Source organism: Physella acuta, unplaced genomic scaffold (genome assembly GCF_028476545.2).
Source record: "Physella acuta isolate Inbredline_101_S28 unplaced genomic scaffold, ASM2847654v3 ptg000615l, whole genome shotgun sequence".
NCBI classification, from domain to species: Eukaryota; Metazoa; Mollusca; class Gastropoda; family Physidae; genus Physella; species Physella acuta.
In genome coordinates, this window is record NW_026732134.1 from 263855 (window position 1) to 286799 (window position 22945).

Genomic DNA, 22945 nt, shown 5'->3' on the forward strand with positions numbered 1-22945 from the left:
TCTTCGATTTGTTGTGGACAGATTTCAGCTGAAAGTGTAGTAAAATTCTTAGAAAAATTAGTGTCTCGTTTATTGATAGATTTAGTGAAGACAGACAACAAAAACAAGAGTAGGGTTCTTCTACTGACAAAAACATAGTTTGTTTTTTAACAGACGAAAGTTTTTGTTTTTTTTTGTTGCGTGACTGACGAAATATCAGAACGCCTGAAATAAACGAACGCGGAAAAGTGCTCAATTACATTTAGACAAACAAAAACACTCGTCTGTCTGTGGACAGACAAAAGCCCATGTCTATTCTCTGACAGACAAAAGCCCATTTTCTAGCCTCTGACAGATAAAAGCCCTTGTATATACATTAAACAAAAGCCCATCTTCTAGCACCCGACAGACAAAGCCCCTTTCTATCTATTAGTGGACATAAACCCACCTGACAGACAAAAGCCCATCTACCAGTCTGACAGACAAAACCCCATCTCTAGCCTCTGACAGACAAAAGCCCATCTTCTAGCCTCTGACAGATAAAAGCCCTTGTATATACATTAAACAAAAAGCCCATCTTCTAGCACCCGACAGACAAAGCCCCTTTCTATCTATTAGTGGACATAAACCCACCTGACAGACAAAAGCCCATCTTCTAGCCTCTGACAGACAAAAGCCCATCTTCTAGCCTCTGACAGACAAAAGCCCATCTTATAACCTTTGACAGACAAAAGCCCATCTTATAACCTCTGACAGACAAAAGCCCACCCTTGAATGTCAGCTTTCCTCGGAGGTAAACAAACAAGGCTGAGGCAAAGGAAAAAAAAATTGATAAAACTATAAATAGAACACCTGATTGAATTTGGACACGGGGAAAAAAATAATGAAGCCACACGCTTTGTAATCACAGCACGGTCAAGGTCACCGGGATGCTGGGTAATATCTTTAGAGAAAATGAGCTGGAAACCAGGTTTTAATTTTAATAGCTACACCAGATGTAAGACAGCACTGGCCGTAGGTTTTTATAGATATAGAGCTCGTTATGATGGCTTGAAACATGCTGGTTTGTTGCTTTGTCGCTTTAGTCCGATGGAAAGGGTAGGCTCGTATTGGATCGGTTGTATAAAAAATGTATGTATAACAGAAATACATTATATATATATATATATATATATATATGTAACTGGGGTAGGCCTAACTACCAGTTACAAATGATAACGAACGAGAAGCCGAGACACAGTGTTGGTCTGATGCAACCGATAACAGGTGGCTTATTGGGTCGGGCTGATAACAACCTCAAAGCCGGCGCGTGCTATTTTGGGAAACGGTATTCAGACGGCCTGTCGGCTTTGATGGATAGGACGCAGATGTTATTTTACGGTCTGTACGTTTGAACTACGCAACTGGTGGTCGGAGATCGAGTACAAGTATCGATTACGGAGGAATACAAGTACGGGGACGAGTACGGATACAAGGCATAAATAGGAGGGCACGGCAGGACTCGTTCTCTCTCTTCCCGTTTCAGCGAGCTCTCTTCCATCTTCATCGCTCGCTTAGATCAGTCAGTCTGTGTGACTATGTCAAGTCGGTTATAGAACGGGTTAGCCGTATTGTGTTAAGGAGGATTATAGACATGTGGATTCAGTTATATAAAGCCTAGTGAAGGACTGTTAGGGGTCAGTTGATTCAGACTATTATTGAGAAGCATTCCTGTTGATTTATTGTGTTATTATGAAGCATTTCTTGATTCATGTAATAAAGGATCAATAGCGAACCTGCATCTTGAGTATCTATACTGTGGTCAATGTTGTCTAGAATGAGTGGTTAAACTCGTTAACACGTGGCACTACAGGCAATTAGGTCTCATTACATGTGGCGTTGCGAGCATGGTAACTGTTGGCTCGTTACAATTGGCGTTGTCGGCAGGATAAATGTTCGCTCGTCACAATTGGCGCTGCGAGCAGGGTAACTGTTGGCTCGTTACAATTGGCGTTGTCGGCAGGATAAATGTTCGCTCGTCACAATTGGCGCTGCGATCAGGATGAATTCAACTAGACTTGCCGTTTAAGGCACCTATAGTCAACCTTGTGCATAACTGTGTTTAGTGTGTGTGTGAATTCGGACATTCAGGAACTGTGAAAATTGAGGAACGAGGAAAAATTTTTCATACACACACGGTAAGAAAGAACTCTCTTTTTTTTAGTACTTAAGGAAGAAAATGTCTACTCTGGACGAGAAGCAGACCCATATAGTGGTCCTACCCAGAGAGTCCCATATTAACAAATTTTACGGGGACGGAGACCCAACTTTAACCAACAGGTTCAGTGAAGAGGTCAAAGCGGCCTGGGCCTCGAGACATATGTCACCAGAGGAAAGATTAAGACTGCTGATGGGTAGTATAGGTGAAACGGTTAGGGCAGAGGTTAAGTGCCACGATAGGACCGTCCAATCAGATCCAGATAAGGTGCTGGATCTGATTATGGAGACCTTTGGGGAGAGACGGTCGGGAGTGCAACTGCTATCGGGATTCGTGGGCTTAAAGCAGAGAATGGCGGAGAGTGTGATGGAGTACTCACACAGGATGAACAGGGCCTTTGATTTGGTAAAGGGCAAATCACCGGACATTGATGTACGCCTACTGAGGGACCATTTCATCGAGGGGCTAGCAACCCCGATCTTAAGGAGAGAGTTGAAAGAGGAGGTCCACAGAGACCAGCAGTTGACCTTCCTTCAGGTCAGGAACTCAGCGATCCGCAGGTCCGAGGATGAGGACCAATCGAACTGTTCGGTGGATAAAGTCTCTGTGCCTGAACAGAGACAATCCCCACCCACAGGGGCCGACACGATGGAGACCATGATGGCTCAACTGTTGGCCCACCTAGAGAAGGTTGACCAACGTTTGGAGAGGTTGGAAAGCAGGTCAACAGCTGAGAATCAGGAAAAGAACGGGACAAAACAGGGACGGGTTGGACGGCCGTGTCCTGCCAAGCCATCACTCCAATGGACGGCAGACGGTCGACCAATTTGTTTGTCTTGTTCACAACCCGGACATATGGCACGGTACTGTCCGGTGAAACGATCGCCCTCTGTAAGGCAGGTCAAGGCTACAGAGCGGCGAGGTAATGACTTGGTAAACAAAATGACAAAGAAACACAGTAAGGAGAAAAAGAAAGGTAAAACACAACTAATGGAAAAAATGAACTGTGAAATGAACTTGAATGTTGAAAAGTGTCAAGTGAACAATTTGTTGGTAGAGAAAAATGATGATAAGAAGAAAATTGGTAGACTTAATAAAGGAATTCAAAGTCTAACCAGGAAACTGGATAGGAAAAGTTCATGCAAATCAAAAGCACAGGAGAAATGTTCATCTTTAAAGTGTCTGTTATCGGAAGAAGTAAATAAAAATATTAGACAACAGAACAGTGTTGGCAAACTAGAAGGAATGAAAGAGTTTCAAACAAGACTTGAAGAAAAATTATCAGATATTGAAAAAGAACTTCAAATTACAGCAAGGCTGGGATCCATCGAACAGCGATGGGCAGCAGAATTGGCACTCGTTGACCTAGAGAGAAAACATCGCCCGGGGCGGTCCAATGGCAATGCGGACGCCTTATCAAGGAATCCTTACGAGAGACCGGGTGATGAGGAAGAAACACTGACAGGAATATGTGAGGTCAGAGCGTCAACAGATATCCCTCATGGGGTACAAGTGATGCAAAACGGGCAGACCGGGGTGGAGCACATATCCACGGAACCCGAACATATGGACAGTAGTGATTTTAATTGCCTTAATCACCAAAAGATAAGAGATGCCCAGAGAACGGATAGTGGCTTACAACCGCTATTGAAACACGTCCAGGAACAAAAATTCCCAGGAAGAAGGGAAAGAGAACAATTTGGTCGAGAAACAAAGAAAATACTGAGTCAGTGGAACCGTCTCAGTATAAAGGATGGTGTTCTCATGCGGAGAATTCATGACCAAATTGATGGCACAATACACCAGGTGGTGGTGCCGGGACAATTACGAGGAGAAGTGCTAAGGTTGGCACATGACAGGGCAGGACACCAGGGTCAGGACAGAACCCACAAAATATTACGACGGAGGTGTTACTGGCCCAATATGGAAATGGAGGTCAAACGCCATTGTGAGGCTTGTGTGAGGTGTCAGCATGCGAAAATGCCAGTTGTCAAAATGAGACAGCCATCAGGACACCTACTAGCGACAAAACCACTAGAGATTGTGGCTATGGACTTTACGTCGTTGGAGCAATCATCGGATGGGACGGAACATGTGTTGGTAATGACTGATGTATTCACCAAATGGACGGTGGCGGTGCCCACGCGAGATCAGACCGCCAAAACAGTGGCAAAGGTCTTATTACAACATTGGTTCATCAAATATGGCATACCAAGACAATTACACTCTGACCAAGGAAGGGCTTTCGAGTCAGAAGTAATTAACCAACTGTGCAGCCACTACGGGATCAACAAATCTAGAACAACCACATTTAATCCGAAAGGAAACGGACAGTGTGAACGGTTCAACCGCAGCATGCATGATTTGCTGCGTACGCTAGAACCTGAACAGAAAAAACGTTGGCCTGATTTTCTCCCAGAGTTGGTATATCTATACAACTGCACACCACATGCCACAACCGGCTTTTCGCCATACATGTTGCTGTTCGGACGAGAGGCTCGACTCCCTCTTGATTTGTTCCTAGGAAAAAGGGAGAGTATGACTGGCTCATACACCGCACTGGAATATGTGAATGAACATATGAGAAGAATTAGAGAAATGTACAGGGTAGTACAGGAAAGACTAGAACATGAATCTCGGCGAAGGGAACCGCCGATACAGACGAAGGACCCGCCACTCAAACTGAATGACAGGGTATTACTGCGTAGCCACCCGTTAGGCAGAAACAAAATCCACGATCTCTGGGGACAGGAGATATGGCAAGTCGTGGAGATGCCTAAAGTAGCAGGTGGCCCCTTTAAGATAAGACCCATCGATCACGCCAAACCGGATCGGTGGGCGAATATTGCTCAATTAAAGAAATATTGGAATAGGCAAAAAGAGCAGTTACACACAGAGAAACCCAAGACAATTAGGGAACCGGAAGTTATAACGGAAATTCACATACCCATTCCGGAACCATATCACCATCAACAGAACAACAGCGATACGCAAGGGGAGGATACCGGCAACAATGAGGATCCCGGTCCCTCCAGAAGCAGAGAGACAGTAGACCATCAGATAAGTGGTCCGCGGAGAAGTTTAAGGAACAGAAGGAATACGAAATTTTTTGTCAGCAACCATCAATTCTTTCATGGTCGCGCTGGTATGAAAACAGACTGTTCAAAGAGCTATAGAAGTGAACTGGTGAAGGCACCAAATGGAAAGGGTGGATGTGAATTCTAGAACTGTTTTGTGTCTCAGAAAGATGGTGTAGACACAGTTGATATGTGAAATAGGTAGAACTGTCAATCGTATACGAATGGAACGTCGTGGACAGAGAGTGGAACAATAGATTTTTTTTTTACGACTGTGCGATTGACTTTGGAGGAGTGCACCTGCCAGGCGTTGTTTGTGGTTGAAAAAACACAAAAAAAGCAGGGGTGGATGTAACTGGGGTAGGCCTAACTACCAGTTACAAATGATAACGAACGAGAAGCCGAGACACAGTGTTGGTCTGATGCAACCGATAACAGGTGGCTTATTGGGTCGGGCTGATAACAACCTCAAAGCCGGCGCGTGCTATTTTGGGAAACGGTATTCAGACGGCCTGTCGGCTTTGATGGATAGGACGCAGATGTTATTTTACGGTCTGTACGTTTGAACTACGCAACTGGTGGTCGGAGATCGAGTACAAGTATCGATTACGGAGGAATACAAGTACGGGGACGAGTACGGATACAAGGCATAAATAGGAGGGCACGGCAGGACTCGTTCTCTCTCTTCCCGTTTCAGCGAGCTCTCTTCCATCTTCATCGCTCGCTTAGATCAGTCAGTCTGTGTGACTATGTCAAGTCGGTTATAGAACGGGTTAGCCGTATTGTGTTAAGGAGGATTATAGACATGTGGATTCAGTTATATAAAGCCTAGTGAAGGACTGTTAGGGGTCAGTTGATTCAGACTATTATTGAGAAGCATTCCTGTTGATTTATTGTGTTATTATGAAGCATTTCTTGATTCATGTAATAAAGGATCAATAGCGAACCTGCATCTTGAGTATCTATACTGTGGTCAATGTTGTCTAGAATGAGTGGTTAAACTCGTTAACACGTGGCACTACAGGCAATTAGGTCTCATTACATGTGGCGTTGCGAGCATGGTAACTGTTGGCTCGTTACAATTGGCGTTGTCGGCAGGATAAATGTTCGCTCGTCACATATATATATATATATATATATATATATATAGGTTTATTTATATATATAGGTTTATTTTCCAAACACCCCATAACCAGTTCTTGTATACGCCACGGCTATTCCGAATGATTTAAGTTTGATTCCCTTATCTGAGCCAACTTAGCTGTATACAGTACCTAGTATACAGTACCTAGCCTAAGCCGAACTGGTCGACGGGTCCCAATATTACGCAAACTGAGGCACCGGCTACATATACAGATAAACTCTGCTTTCTCTGTTCTAAGGGAAAGGGTCAATTTTATTCTTTAAGTTTAAATATTAACTATGGGGTCATCCATAAATGACGTCACGCTTTTTAAATGATTTTTACTCCCCCCCTCCGCTCCGTCACACATCGTCAGAAAAAGCTATAGCCCCCCCCCCCCCCCCCCCCACTCACACCTCAGCCTACAACCCCAGTCAAAATGGCAGTTGAATTTTACTCAAAACATTGATATTTTTCATAATCTTGTCTGAACTCTGTCAACAGAGTATTTTAATCAATTCCTATTACAATTTATTAAAACAGTTTTCTAAAACGTGAAATACCTGCTAAAATTCGTTTTCTAACATTGCTTTTTTATAAGCAAAAGTGTGACGTCACACCATCTGAAACTCCCCCTCATCACACACCGTCACAAAATTAGTGACCCCCTCCCCCTTACAATTGTGACGTCATTTATGGACGACCCCCATCTTGTTTTGTTTTGATTTACACGTATTATAAACCGATGCTGTTTTGTACAGGAGAGAGTGTGTGTATTGTGTTTGGGTAAGTGTGCGTATGTGAGAGGGCGTCTATAAAAGTGTGTGAATGCGTCTGTGTGAGGGCATGAACGCAAATGAGTGTGTAAGTGCGAGTGTGTGTGTGTGTGAATGAAAATGAAAGAGTGTACATGTGTATGAGTGTTTGAGTGAGGTTGAATGTATGTGCATCTTTGAATGATTGTGTGTGTATGTATATTTGTATGTGTGTATGTTTGTATGTATGTGTGTGTATGTGTAAACCGAAATCGTACGAGTCCCACAAATTATTTCCTGTTCTAGAAACTTCCGTTGTTTTTAAGGCTGTAAGCCACTTAACGTCAGACTTAGATAAATTCTGCCCTCGCCTGATTAGTTTGGCGTGTATGGAATAATTAAATCCGCCAGGGAATCGTGGCTAAGACACACAGACTCCAGTCAATACACCCACACTAGCACATACAGATACATATTGGCACATACAGATACATAGTGGCACATACAGATACATAGTTGCACATTTAGATACATAGTCGCACATACAGATACATATTGGCACATACAGATACATATTGGAACATACAGATACATATTGGCACATACAGATACATATTGACACCTACAGATACATATTGGCACATACAGATACATATTGGCACATACAGACATATAATGGCAGATACAGATACATATTGGAACATACAGATTCATATTGACACATACAGATACATACTGGCACATACAGATACATGTTGGCACATTCAGATACATATTGGCACATTCAGATACATATTGGCACATACAGATACATATTGGAACATACAGATACATATTGGAACATACAGATACATATTGGCACATACAGATACATATTGGCACATACAGATACATATTGGCACATACAGATACATATTGGCACATACAGATACAAATTGGCACATACAGATACATATTGGCACATACAGATACATATTGGCACATACAGACACATATTTGCACTTACAGATACATATTGGCACATACAGACACATATTGGCACATACAGATACATATTGGCACATACAGATACATATTGGCACATACAGATACATATTGGCACATACAGATACATATTGGCACATACAGATACATGTTGGCACATACAGATACATATTGGCAGATACAGATACATGTTGGCACATACAGATACATGTTGGCACATAAAGATACATATTGGAACATACAGATACATATTGGCACATACAGACACATGTTTGCACTTACAGACACATACTAACATATACCGACATATACTAACATACCGACACATATTTGCAAATACAGACACATACTACATACAGACACATAATATACAGACACATAGTCATATAATATATAACAAAAGCATAGTAACAAATAACATTGTACAGACACTAACATAACAATATACAAAACATACATACACAGACATACCAGCACACGCAGACACATACTAACATATAAGGTCATACACTAGCACATACACTCAATAAGATGTAGACAGGGGCGTAGCGAGGGGGGGGGGGGGGCGGGGGATGCGGACCGCACCGGGTGACACCATTTAGGGGGGTGACACCAAGGCAAAAAATAGCAAAATATATAGAGAAAAACTTGAGTGGGGGGGTGCAAATCGAAAGTTTAAGGGGGGGGTGCAAATCGAAAACTTGAAAGTTTGTCCCCGGGAAGGGTCGCAACGCCTCTGGGGGGGGGGGGGGGGGGAGGTGACACCATTAAGTGCCGCACCGGGTGACACCCGACCTCGCTACGCCACTGGATGTAGACACACATTCTTGAATTACGTGCAGTCTTCCACATACACACTCACCTTAACTACACTTTTTTTCGGATTAGTGCATGTGTTACATTACTTGATTTTTATCATTGAGTACAAACAGGAGAATTCTACGAGTTAACTTGAGTATTTTATTATTCACAACCGACAGCACAAACTGTTTCGGCTGTCTACACAGGTACACACTAGAACGGTCGACTGGACATTAAAGGGACATAACTATGATATAACCAGACATAACGTAAACATCACGCACAAACACACCCACGCACGCAGACACACACAAACGTACCTTAGCGTAAATACGATTTTCTGATTAGTGCAAACACACACACAGTTCAGCTTAGACCTGAATATCTTATATACACGTACAATTACTCTCCCCCACTCCCCCACTGCCACACACACAAACTTGTTCTTACACCTGATTACCTGATAAGTAACCTATCACACGTACACACACACACACACACACATCCCTTTTTGTTATTTAAAAACTTAATTTAAAATAAACCGGGAGTGATCTCCCCTAAACTTTCTCGAATATTCTTATCTATAATATAAGCGGGCTGAGCGTGTCCTTCCTTCCTTCCGTCCGTCATCGCTATAGATTTTGGGACTATAAAAGTAAACTGCGCACCACGCTGTGCTTTTCAGTGCACCGCAGTGTCTTATTATAAGTATTAGAGTAGGGTTTGTTTATATAGCGGCATAGAGCTATTTTATAATTGCCACGGTTTTTACTCTTTCGCATAACGTCAAGAAAATATTAAATACACGCAAACTGCTAAAACGTATTAAAAAGATTAATGTCAAATATCATTTTAGTTTATATTCCTAGAAAAAATGGATACATTTCCATAAAAGTAGGTAGAAAAAGCTAATTAATTCCACTTTTTTTTGTGGTAATTGTTTCAAGGGAGGTAATTTGAAAATATATTTAACTCAACAATAATTTAAGTTAATCTTTTTTTTATTACTACCGCATTGATTAGTCTATGTTAAGGTTCATAATTAAAAGAGAAAAATGTTAAGATTATTTATATTATTTTCTAATTAGTCTATGATTTCTCAAAATCACTATTTTTTGTTTTTGTTTTTTGGTGCTAACAGATGGTGAAATTTTATAATTATAATATAGAGAATGGTGGAAAGACTCTCTCTGGGCGCGGACGCCTGGGAAAAGCGTGATTTTCGGTGGTAATTCTAATTACATTGCCAATGTGTTTTCTTAGAACCATAAAAGTAAACACCACTTGCCGTACATTCATTTGCATCGCATTGTTTTATTGTAAGTTATGGAGTAGGATCTATTTATGTGACTTAAATTTTTAATGTTGGAAAGGGTCTCTTTGGGCGCGGACGCCTAAAAAGCGTGTTGTTTGGTGGTGATTCTAATGTTGTGGTTGTGTTGTTTTTTTTTTTTGGTTGTGTTGTGGTTGTGTTGTGGTTGTATTGTGGTTGTTTTTTGGTTGTGTTGTGGTTGTGTTGTGGCTGTGTTGTGGTTGTGTTTTTGTTGTGGTTGTGTTTTTGTTGTGGTTGTGTTGTAGTTGTGTTGTGTTGTGTTTGTGTTGTGGTTGTGTTGTGGTTGTGTTGTGGTTGTGTTGTGGTTGTGTTGTGGTTGTGTTGTGGTTGTGTTGTGTTGTGTTGTGTTGTGTTTGTGTTGTGGTTGTGTTGTGGTTGTGTTGTGGTTGTGTTGTGTTTGTGGTTGTGTTTTTTGTGTTTGTGTTGTTTTTGTTTGTTTTGTTCTGTTCCAAAGTTGGTACATTTAAAAATGATTTACCGTGGCGGAGCACGGGATGCAGCTAGTATAAAATAACAGGGGATGGGAACTCGGGCTATAGACATGATTTTTAGCCCATTTTAAATACTTAAAGTTTTAAAAATAGAATAAAATCTCTTAGACAAATTAATTGCACACCAAGTGAACGCCAAATAAAAAAGCGCATAATAGTGCGCAATATTATTAGTACTTCTAAAATTTACATTAGTTTTTTGAGAAATCGAAAGTAGCGTAAATTACTACTTCCAGTCAACGGAAATTACTCAAAATTTAACAGAAGGTAGCGAATTAGATCTTTTACTTACATGTGAAATTTCATGTGTATATCTGAAATTGTACTCAAGTTATAGGCTTTTGAAAAATTCAAAGTAGGAAAAGTACCACTTCCGGTTATCGAAAATCGCCCAAAAGTTGATACGGATCTACGATTTTGTAAAAATACTTATATATGAAATTTCAACCTAGCTGTAACGGTACTCAAGTAATCGTGTTTACACACGGACACACAGACACACACACACACACACACACACACACACACACACACACAGACATACGGACAAGATTGCAAAATTATGTTTTTCCGTATCAGTGAGGTGTAAAACGTCGAGATTTGTAAAAATCTCGATTTTTTTTTTGCACGATTACAATACTTTCTCTATACTTCGTATATACGAGAAAGTAAAAAAAAATGTAGGTGATATGTGTTTTAGGATGGTTTAGGGGTGAACGAGTTCAGGGCGATGTTAATGAAGTAATTACGGGTTTAATTAATGACTTTAATTAACGATTTGTCTGACGTTTCGTGGAAGTCTTAAGTCAACGCTTGAATTCTGCTGTGTACAATTTTAAATGAAAGTCACATTCAAAAAAATATCTAAATGACACATTGAGTCGTTTATTTTTTTGAATAAAAAAAAATAAAAAAAAATCTCATAAATAAATACACTATATATATATATATATATATATATATATATATATATATATATATATATATATATATATATATATATATATATATATATATATATATATATATATATATGAGTGTGTGTGTGTATGAATGGCTGATTTTAAAGTTATTTATATCCTAATATATAAAAAACCCCGTGCGCACATCTCTCTCTCTCTCTCTCTCTCTCTCTCTCTCGCTCTCGCTCTCTCTGTCTGTCTGTCCGCAAAATATTTTCGCCGGACATCACATCAGAAACTGCAGCGATATATGGAGAACTTTATATGGACTTTTGTTAAAAATAATATGTTAGATGTTTCAAATGTATAACCACAATTTTATTCAAAGAAGAAAAATAAAAAATAAAGGCGTATTCGAATGTAGAAAAACAATTTTATTTATGCAACCGGAAAAGTGTTTAAACTTGGGACAAGAACGCATTTAACAATGACGTCGCTTATTGTTTACACTAAAAAAAGAGTACGAAACTGATGACGTCATATTCCGAGTTTAGAATAAAAAGAAATGAACTATTTCATTCAAATATGATTTAAAGCTATGTACTCTATAAAATGTATACAATACGATTTTCTCGGCCTAAACTTTAAAAAAATTATTTTATCTAGGGGGCCTATTTGGATTCTAGATCTAGAGATTCTAGATCTAGATTTAGACTATCTACTGTAGAATATATTCCGAAAATAAATTTCTATAATAAACTTTTTCAGGAGTTAAATATTTTATAGAAATCTTTGTTTGTTTAGCAATGAAACTGGCTAATTTTGGGTAAAAAAATTAATTTGAAAAAAATAGGCATATTCGCGAAATTATTTTTTTAAACACTTTTTTTATTCTCCATATTTTAAAGGTACCTAATTAGCTGAGATGATAGTGTACTTGATACCACACAGGTGGTGCCGGATCGAGACACACCAAGTCAACCCTAATTTTTTTTATATGTGAATCTTCCTATTTTAGACCATAAAGAAAGAAACTACTTTGGAAATCTTTGTTTATCTATGCAATTTGCTAATCTTTATAATATATATATGAAGCAAAGTTGTCGGGTGCCCGACATCAGGCACTTCCCGGCGCCGCAGGCGCTTCAAATTTGACAGGATCTTGCCTTGGGGCGACAGAACACGGGGGCCGGTGCCGGTTGGCCTAAGGGTCTACGATGAGGGGGTCAAAACAGACCTCGACTGACCGGCGCCTTATATGAGCTATAAATCGAAACAAAATTGTCCACATAGGAACCTCTTCATAACTCCTGAGTTCGTAGACCGACCTTCGGGCGAATTAATTAAGCATTCAAATTCTCAATGTTTTTGAAAGCCTAAGCGAAGCTGGGCAGCATGCCCAGTATTTTTTAAAAATCCAATACTAAAGGGAAATAACCGATTTATAAACCACAAATTTTTATATGAAAAATAAACTATAAGCATTAAGAGAAGAATATAATTAGTCGTTGTATTATTGCTTTATTTTCTTTGACTTTATTTATTTTGTTGTTATGTTATCTTGTACTAAATTACAAAACCTTAGATAATTGCATATTTAATTGAAATGTATGCAGAAATTGGAAACCTTATGTTTAAATTATTATTTTGATTTTATCATAAAACTTATTTTTTAAATTCACGGTTATTTTCTAAGACTCAAATTGCCGAAAATTTGTATCATTTTAATACTTTGTACTGTTCACGCAGTACATATAATAAAATTGGAACGATACAGAGAAGATTAGCATGGCCCTCGCGCAGAGATGACACGCAGAATCGTGAAGCGTTTCCAAATTTTAATACTTTGTACATAAAAAAATTTATTCTCTGTAAAAAAAAAAAAACAAAAAAAAAAAAAAAAAAAAAAAAAAAGGAAAAAAAAAAAAATTCTCTGTAAGAATGTAAGAAAGAAATATTACTATTGTAAATCTGTATCAGTCCTCACAAGCCGGTGATGAAAACTGTAATACTAAAGCGAACATGGCAAGGCAAACTAACGTTGTAAAAATTACTTGTCTGCGGCAAAAAAAAAATACATTATTCATTAATTAATTTAAACAAACAAGCCATTATGTTATCATTGTTTCGTTTTTAAAATGCAAACAAAAAAAAGAAAAAAAAATTTAAAGATTTTTTTTTTAAATGCAAGCTATTGTAGTTGGAATTAAAAGTTTAAATAATAAAAAAAAAATTAAAAAAAATTTAATTCTCTGTAATCACAAATTTATTTCAGCTCTACTTAAAAATCTAAATTCCACCCCGTCCCCCCCCCCCTCACCCACCACGCCGAGGGAAAAAAATCCCTTGAATCATCATTTAATTACACATTTGCATTTTCAGGTTGGTTTTTTTTTATATATATTTAGACGTTTTGTATTAGATCTATGTATAAGTAAACCATCTTAAATGAATGAAATTAGGCTACAAGTAAGAAAGAAGTATTACTATTGTAAATCTGTACCAGTCCTCACAAGCCTGTGATGAAAACTGTAATAGTAAAGCGAACACACAACTGACGCTGTAAATTACATGTTTGAGGCAAAAAAACAAAAAAAAATAGAAAAAAAAATAGACATTGAGGGACAAATCTACGAAAAGGTAACTTATTGGTCTCAGCAGATTAGTATTATATCACAAGTCAATATATAAAAATATATAAACAACACCTAAACATATTCTTCCAACAGACGACTAGCAGTATTTTTTTTATATAGCGAAGCTAACATTTAAATTCATTAAACGAATGGTGTTTCAAAGAAATTATTAGTAAACAATTTTTAACAAGATAACACACTTCAAAATATGTAGTTAGGGGCCAAAAACAACCATCATTTAAAAAGTCCACGGATAAACGAAGAATTGGTTAGAACGTTACATTAAGCACTAGCTACCAATCATCATCAACTTCTCTAATGGTTTGATTAGCTCGTGTAGTGGAGAAGTTCGATTTTTAACCCTGTTCATGTCTGTCTGTCTGGCTAATAAGTAATAGCTTGAACCGGTAATGACGTATAAAAGAGAGAGAAACTTATGAATTCAATAGGAAAAGAGTATAGTATTGAAATATTTAGTGTGACCCCACTGCTGTTCGCTAACCTTTATCTATACATATGGAAATAATAACACTTAATCTTTCGGCCCTATAAGGCAAACCTTTATCTATATATATGTAAATAATAACCCTTAATCTATATAAGGCTAACTTTTAGAAGCTAAAATAGTAACCCCAACATTATGTAAAGCTAACCTTTATATACACACGTGGAAATAACCCGAATGTCAGGTAATTCTAACCTGAATCAGACGACCCATTGCGGCATTTGTGCCTCTGTTTTTTTCTTACTAAGATATACAAAGCACCAGAGTTATATATATATATAAAAGGAGCGACTTTCTTCTTTTATCCATCACAACAGCACTGCAGCAATCAGTAATCGGTCGTGAACTATAGCATAAGATCAGTTTCAAAAGGTGCCTGAAGAAAAATAAGTCATTCGATTTTTAAAGATCGTTGTTTTACTATTTTCTTTTACTTTTACTTCAGTTACTGTTATTTTCCATTTTATGTATAATGTTATTTCACTTGTTTTTACCTTTATTTTTATTGTTATTTTACTTTTATTTTTACTGTTATTTAACTTTTATTTTTACTGTTATTTTACTTTTTAAACTGTTATTTAACTTTTTTTTTTACTTTTATATCTTTTATTTTACTGTTATTTTACTTTTGTTTTTACTGCTATTTCACTTTTATTTCGACTGTTTTTCAATTTTATTTTTACTGTTATTTTACATTAATCTTCACGACTCTTCAGAAATAAAACAAGTCGTTTAGATGAAGTATAATAAAATTATGTGAACGTGTTGATCAGCGTGATGGTCGAGTGTTGATAAAACTTAAAAACTCGAAGCGACGATGTTGATAATGAGATCGGAATGTCGAATTGTATGCTTAGCCGAGGAGACGAGAGGTTTTTTAAAGGTTGTTTACATTGTGTTTGTGTGGGTGGTGTGGGGGATGGTGTGGGCGGATGTTAGTTGGAGGGAATTTGTGGGGACATGTTGATTGGGGAAAATATGCAGGAGGCTTGATGATTTGGGAAAATATGTGGAAGGCTTGTTCACTGTCGCAAATATCTGGGAGGCTTGTTTCTTAAAGCTAATATCTGGGAGGCTTGTTTCTTAAAGCTAATATTTGGGAGGCTTGTTTCTTAAAGCTAATATCTGGGAGATTTGTTTCTTAAAGCCAATATCTGGGAGATTTGTTTCTTAAAGCCAATATCTGGGAGATTTGTTTCTTAAAGCCAATATCTGGGAGATTTGTTTCTTAAAGCCAATATCTGGGAGATTTGTTTCTTAAAGCTAATATCTGGGAGGCTTGTTTCTTAAAGCTAATATCTGGGAGATTTGTTTCTTAAAGCTAATATCTGGGAGATTTGTTCTTTGTGGCGAATATCTGGGAGGCATGTATTGAGTGGGACAGCTATAAGTGTTGCGCTGATGATACGACTGAGAAGCTATTAGAATAAATTGACTGTATAAGTTTATATCACATTTCATTGTTATTTCTAAAGTCTGAAGAGTTTAAAAGTTGTGGATCAAGAAAGATGGAATGTGGGGTTTACATGTGCGTTAATTTCGGCATGGTTGTAAGTTGTGTGGACTAGTAGTTGGGATAGCAAGACCGTCTAGCTTGTGGGTGGATTCTTTATATATGGTGGCTTTGTGAACACTTTGTGGAGCAAAGGGACGCAACCACACTTCCCCATTGTACTCTGGTTTTGGCGATTCCCCCATGCTGGGCCCACGACATTCCGGCTGCTTCTGCTTCAGTGACATCTAACCTTTTCCAGGTTTGTTTTGGCCTATCTAATTTCTTTTTTTCTTGGAGACTCCAATCTAGTGCCTGTGCGGTGATGTTGCTTGCTGGTTTACTCAATATTTCCAATCTATATCAATTCACATTTAAGGTAGCATAATTTATATTGACGTTAAACTTAAACTTAAGAGTTCGCCATTGTAACGATGGCCCACTAATTGGGTCTATACTGGTATAAGGACCAGTATTCCTACAACAATAGGTTACGTTCGGGCTGTTTGTCACGTGATATCAGCTGCGCATGCGCAGAAGCACTTGCCGTTGGTTTAACATTAATAATTCTCAAGTCACCTCTGTCATCAAACATCCCTCGTCTAGCGCGAAGCCCGGGGGTAATAACTCAACCCGGGGAGGGTGGCAGGGTGCTTAAGGCTGATCAATGTGACAGATAGCTTGTTCGGCGTCAGGCATGACATATCTGTGAAACATGGCACTTTTCTGGAATCTCATCTTTATCTTGTACAGGTCGTATGATCCTAATAGAGAAACACAATTTTAACAAGGGACGGCGTGGCCAGGCGAGAGAGCGTGTGATTGCTTACTCCAGAAGTCCCGAGTTCGAACCCTGGGTGTTTGAGGTTAAATATTTAATCATAGCAATCAATCTAGGAGAGACAACACAAAAATAAAAATAAAAATACCGCCTCGTAGATTGTTCTTATATGGACAAAAGCTATGGAAGCAAATCTAGAAAATAAAACAGGCTGAAATAGAGTCAAAAACCGATGTTGCGCATACCATGTTGAAACGTTATTTTTAATTGTGATGGAGAAATATTTTAACAGGAAACACATAGCATTTAGAATCTAGTAGTGCCTTACCGAATTGTAATTTAGGCGCCAAACCTAAGCGTATTTTTAAAAGTTAGCCGTGTCGAATTCTCTACCGCGAGATAAAATCCTTCTAGACATAAGGATCAATAGTGCAGATAAAACAGAGTTCATCTTATTCTTTAACCTCGTCGTTTAAAAAAGTGTTCAGTTCTATGTAACACTATTTTTACCCCCCCCCCCCCCCCCACGTAACGCTAGTACCCATTAGAGCTGGGTGGACTAAATGACGTTTTACTGACTCAATTCCAGGATTCGACTCAAAACTAACTGGTTAGCAGTCGTCATAACGTTACTTCCACGTGAAAACGTTGTTGTGTTACACAAAGTGTTAACAAATTGTTAACAAAATTGTTGCCTCCTGAAAATTCTGAACGATTTGTGAATGTTTTGGCCAATTGATCCACCGTTATTATCCCTGGCTGCGGGGTATGTTGGGGGGGGGGGGGGGATTGTACACATAATTATAGTGAGTGCTTGATACACACCAAAAAAATTGGTAATATTTGAATATTTTACGTCGTATTAATGCTGAAAACTGAATTCCTGACAGGTTGACATTGTGTGGATAACACACAGTTGTTACAGATTTACTGGGTGTCAATGGATTGTTACAGCTATTGAATTTTAAATTGTCAGCGTATTTGTAAACTATATCAAATGAATCCTAACAAAAATTATTTGTGTTTGTAAGTTATTACAAAAATTGATTGTCAAGTAAATGGTGCTTTCCTGGCTTTATTCTCTTGGGGACGGTGTGGTCAAATGGTAGAGCTTTCAACTGCTAACCCGAAAGTCACGAGTTCAGATCCGGAGCTCGAGTCTGAAGAACGTTTTTTGAGTCCACTCACCTCTGATAGTACCTGACTTAGAGAAACCAGCGGCTGGGCATAGCGTTGACCACATTATCCAATCATACGCACATATCAACAAAACAGATAAACTCTACTTCATCTGCCTTTTGTATCTTTGGCGCGAACGGGAAAAAGATGAACTTTATTCTCACGGATAAACTCAGCACCAGCTACCAACTGCTGGAACTCACCAGAGAACGGAACACCTGCCATAGTGCCGTCCCATCCGACTGGTCAATCAGAGACCATAGCGCCGTCCTATCTCTCTAGTCTACCAGAGACCTATCTGTCTATCTATCAGCGACCAAAGCGCCGTCCCAACCGACTGGTCAATCAGAGACCATAGTGCCGTCCTATCCGACTGGTCAATCAGAGACCATAGCGCCGTCCCATTTCTATGGTCTAGTATCAAACACAAGCTTGGTTTACGAAAGGTTTCTCTACAACCGCCGGTGGTGCCAAATAGTTCCGTTTGTAAGACTTCCGCTGTGTGGTCATGGCCGTATGGGGGTTAGCGACAAGGTTAAGGTCAAGGTTAGTTTTAGTATCAGTGTCATACCGGGTGACAAGAATCAGGTATTTTGCCTTCAGATATTAATTACCTCTAGGTAAACAATACCATTTGTTTCTGAGATACATAGTTTGAGATCTTTTTTCCATATATATTTTGTATCTAAAATCTTTTGTCGGTTGAGATAATTTCTTAAGGCATGTTTTATCCTGAGATATTTTACCATTTGAGTTATTTTGTCCCTGAGATATATTTTCTAAAATATTTTGTCCTTGAGATATATTTTCTGAGATATTTTGTCCTTGAGATATATTTTCTAAAATATTTTGTCCTTGAGATATATTTTCTAAAATATTTTGTCCTTGAGATATATTTTCTAAAATATTTTGTCCTTGAGATATATATTCTGAGATATTTTGTCCTTGGGATATATTTTCTGAGATATTTTGTCATTGAGATATATTTTCTGAGATATTTTGTCCTTGAGATATATTATCTAAAATATTTTGTCCTTGAGATATATTTTCTACAATATTTTGTCCTTGAGATATATTTTCTACAATATTTTGTCCTTGAGATATATTTTCTGAGATATTTAGTCCTTGAGATATATTTTCTGAAATATTTTATCCTTGTTATATATTGTCTGCGCTACTTTGACTGGGATATTTTGTCTGGGATATTTTACCTGAGATATTTTGCCCGAGATATTTTGACTGAAATATTTTTTTCCTGAGATATTTTGTCTGAGATATTTTGACTGGGATATATTTTCTAAAATAGTTTGTCCTTGAGATATTTTGTCTTGCGATATTTTGTCTGGAATATTTTTCTGAGATCATTTGTCACCGAGCGTCCAATCAATGCAAACATTTACACCAGATGTGTTCAATAACCTTTGTCCAGACCCTATCACGTGATACGGTTAATTACCCCTGCCGCTGGAAGCTTTCGTCGCCCGATGCAATGTTTGTTTGCAATAAATTACTCTAATTATCTTTTCAGCCCAAATGCGTTTGTTGAATTAAAGGAATTATAGCTTTTAGAAAAAAAAATTACGTGGAGCGGTGAAAAAAGGGTTTCGAATAATAATGTTCTTAAATCTAAAAATAACATTTTCATTGAATACCCTTCTATATTTACTAGTTACCCTCTGTTATACAATATAGAGCTTAAAGAGTCGGTCTTATACACACTCTCTATATAGACCTATATATTTTTAGTAATCTTTCCCTCCATATCCCCCCCCCCCCACATTTTTTCTCTTTAGTTTTTTTTTTTATTTCCTGTACATTTGTATTGAAAGATTTAGAACCAGATTTAGATTAAACAAACGGGACAGGGTAAGCTTTAAGGCTAGTTTGAGGTTTAGGTCTCGGATAAATGTATGTATAGGTTTAGGGTACGAGTTTGTGTTGTCTTCGATCAGTCTTTATCCAAAGTCATTGCTATTTCCTGAGTTTCTTCCAGGTATCTCTTCGGGGGGGGGGGGGGGGGGGAACTTCGGCTCGGTCCACCCCCCCCCCCCCCCGAAGACAGTCTCCCCCCCCCCCAGAACGAGATGGAATTTATATAGAAAACATACTTTTACCAGTGTCCGCCCCCCCCCCCCCCCGAAAAATGTAGACCGCCCCCCTCCCCACCCCGAAAATATCAAGTGCCCCCCGGAGATAAAAGTCTGGAAGAAACACTGGCTATTTCCTGCTTAAAGACAGGACAATATATTGTCACGAGTCACGGTTACTTTATCTTAATCACATTATAAGGCTTACATTGTCATTTTAGCTATATCTTATTGTGACACTTTTTCTTATTACATTTGCCCACTGGGTTTTTAACATCAATTGATGTGAATCTCTCGTCTTGCCCAAAGTCCACATCGCGTTATTTCCCCTTCGTTAAAATATTTTTTCTGAAACATAATTTTTTTTAGCATTTTTATTCAGATGAGTTACACCTTCATTTATGCAGCATGTAAGACCTTTCTTAATGCACAAGACTTTTATTTATGCACCAAATAAGACCTTTATTTATCCACCAAATAAGACTATATATACACCTAGTAAGACCTTTATTTATGCACCTAGTAAGTTATTTATTTATGCACTGAGTAAGACCTTTATTTATGTACCTGGTAAGATCTTTATTTATGCACTTAGTAAAATATCTGTTTATGCACTTAGTAAGACCTTTATTTATGTACCCAGTAAGACATTTATTTATGCACCTAGGGATCTTTATTTATGCACCGAGTAAAACCTTTATTTATGCACCTAGTAAGACCTATATTTATGTAGCTAGAAACATCTATTTGTGTTAAAGAAACTAATACATCTGGCTGCTATAAAAATGATTACACATTATTCTTATATCTATCATACTGTCATTTAAGTGAACTTTTTAACTAAAATCTTTACTTTGTGATTTAAAAAAAAAATCGAATGCGAATACATTTCAGCCCAAAAAAAAAGAACTATATGCGTATCCCATGTATCTTGATATTTGCTTTTAATTTCTTAAACAAAGCTTTGCCGAGGTCAAAGAAACAGGTGAACTCTACTTCATCTGCCCCATAAATATTCAGATGCAAAAGGGGAATTTAACGCTTTGTTTAATCACAATAGCGATGTTATGTAACACATTTGGTTTTCAAAATATATGCCGGCGAAATATAGATTTAGAAAGAAAAATAAAGAGAGTTGGACTATGAGTTTGGTGGTTCGGGGCGTGGTGTAGTGGCCTGTACGGCGGGGGGGGGGGGGGGGGGGGTGAGGGAGGGGGTTAAATCAAGATGGACGCTCTGCATTATTGATGACGCAATCAGTAATATTATCAGCGAGAGATTGGGCAAGTGGGTCGAGGGGAAAGACTGGCTGTCGTTAAGTGAATCGGGGGACAAAAAACGGAGTGGTCTGCGGGGGTGGGAGGGGGCGGGGGGGGGGGGGGGGGAAAGAAGGGGTCTGGTTCAGAAAAGTTAAACGCATTGAAAGAATTGTACGTTTTGAGAATTTTTAGGGTCATCTGATTCATAAGGGGTCGCCGTGGTCGAGTCGGTAAAGCTCTTGGTTGCTAAACCGAAAAGTCTCGAGTTCGAACCCTCGGGCAGATGAGGCTCGTTAGCTGTGGACAGCCACTCTTCTAGGAGAGACAACTCCAAAATCAAACAACTGCTGCCTTGTAGTTTGTTCTTGGTTGGACAAAGGCTATGGAAGCAAATCCAAAAAAGAAAAAGCAGGCTGAAATCGGAGTCAATGGCCTCATAGGCGCATAACCAGTTGACACGTAACGCTTAATTGTGTTGGAGGCGTGGCCGAGTCGGCAAAAAGCTCATGGTTGATAAATTCGAACAAAGTCTCGAGTTCAAACCCACTGGCAGATAAATCTCGATCCCCTTCAACACTAATAATTAAGAACGAAGAAGAAGAAGAAGATACATTTTAGGAACCTGTATTCTATGGGAACGTGTAGGTTATAAGAATTTATTCTCTTTGAGAGCTTGCACACTGTAAGAATGTATACGCTTTGAGAATTTGCACACTGTAAGAATCTATACGATTTGAGAACTTGCACACTGTAAGAATGTATACGATTTGAGAACTTGTTCATAGAAGAAAACATATTCTTGAACTCTATATGAACTTAAACGGTTTGAAAACTCATTAATTGTAGTAGAATGTTTACACTCTGATAACTTGTAGGCCTATACTCTGATACTGTATACAATTTCAGGACATTTACACTATAACAACTTCAATACTGCGAGGACTTGTAGGCCTACACTGTAAGAATACATACAGTATAAGAATTTTACAATTTAAACAAGTAAAAACTTTCAGAACTTAAACAATGTAAGAATTAATCAACCTTGCAAGATATAGATTATGAAAATATGTAACTGCAGTAATACTTTTAACTGAAAAATCGAGTTCACACTAAGAATCGGTTCATAATTAGAACTTGAACATTGTAGCAACTTGCATACCGTAAGCCTGTGCACACCGCCAAGAAGCCAAAAATTATCCACTAATTTTGTATTGTTTAATTAAAGCATTTAACAATGTCATTTCCTTGTTTTGTAACAACAGTCTACAATGGCTTCTTAAGTTTTGTGTGCGGTAATTACGAACGTCTAGCGACACGCTATAAATAGATGACCTTGCTTGTCTAATCTTTGTACTTAAAAGAAA

At 38.3% G+C, this 22945-nt stretch overlaps 1 non-coding gene across 1 annotated transcript; it reads left to right on the plus strand.

The window, feature by feature from the left end:
* Positions 1-13376: 13376 nt before the first annotated feature.
* LOC131947909 (U6 spliceosomal RNA) lies at positions 13377-13482 on the plus strand. Its single transcript, XR_009387937.1, has one exon. It is a non-coding gene; the product is annotated as a U6 spliceosomal RNA (small nuclear RNA).
* Positions 13483-22945: the final 9463 nt, after the last annotated feature.